Raw genomic sequence first — 1238 nt, forward strand, 5'->3', positions numbered from 1 at the left:
CTTTGCGGCGCCCGCCCTGGCTGCGGTCCCGCCTCCTCCCGCATCGGCTTCGGTGCCTCCGGCTGCCTCCATGGTGTTTGCACCCCAGGCAGCCTCCTCGATGGGATTGTCTTCGCCGCCGCCGTTTCACTTCGGTCATCTCATCACCATCAAGCTCTCCGCCGACAACTACATCTTCTGGCGTGCGCAGGTTCTCCCGCTCTTGGGGAGTCACTACCTGCTAGGCTACGTCGACGGATCGCTTCCCTTCCCACCCGCGCTGGTAGACAGCGTGCACGGTCCGGTCTACAATCCGGCCCATCGCATCTGGACGGGGCAGGACCAGGCGAACCTCTCCTCCATCCAGGGGTCGCTCTCGCCGGCAGTTGCCGGCCTTGTTGTCTTCGTGAAGACGTCTCATGAGGCCTGGACCATCCTTGAGCACACCTTTGCAGCGCAGTCCCAGGCTCGTGTCTCTGCACTCCGTCGTCAGCTTGGAGAGTGTCAGAAGCTTGACTCCACTGCCACTGAGTTCTACAACAAGGTCAAGGGCCTCGCCGACACATTGGCCTTCATTGGACAGCCCCTCACCGACTCCGAGTTCAACTCGTTTATTGTCAATGGTCTTGATGAGGAGTATGATGCCTTAGTCGAGATCATCAACGAGCGGGGCAACTCGACACCCATGCTGGCACACGAGGTTTTCTCTCGGCTCCTTCTCACTGAGCAACGGGTCGAGACTCGCCGCACCAGGGGCACTGGCTCCCTCTCGGCCAACGCCGCCACCAAGGGTGGCCGCTCTTCTTCATCACCCCGGTCTCCCTTGGGGCTGCCACCGTCGCCCGCCTCGGCCCCCCCACCTACTGCGACCTTACCGGGGGCTGGCGGTCCACGTGTGTGTCAGCTTTGTGGCCGCGATGGGCACTGGGCCTCCAAGTGTCATAAGCGCTTCCAGCGAAGCTTCCTTGGTCTTGGCAATGACGGCAAAGATACACGCAACAATGCCCGTCAGGTCGCCATGGCTGATCGTCCCGCGCCGCAGAAGCAACAGGGACACACTCAGTCCTACTCCATCGATCCACACTGGTACATGGACTCTGGGGCGACAGAGCATCTAACCAGCGAGATGGGGAAGCTTCACACTCGTGAACCCTATCCCGACAAGATCCACACTGCCAATGGAGCAGGTATGCACATCTCTCATATTGGTCAAGCATCTCTTCTCACTAGACATGCCAATAGGAGTCTTCAGCTTCGCA

The sequence above is a fragment of the Triticum dicoccoides genome, chromosome 3A (genome assembly GCF_002162155.2).
Source record: "Triticum dicoccoides isolate Atlit2015 ecotype Zavitan chromosome 3A, WEW_v2.0, whole genome shotgun sequence".
Lineage (NCBI taxonomy): Eukaryota > Viridiplantae > Streptophyta > Magnoliopsida > Poales > Poaceae > Triticum > Triticum dicoccoides.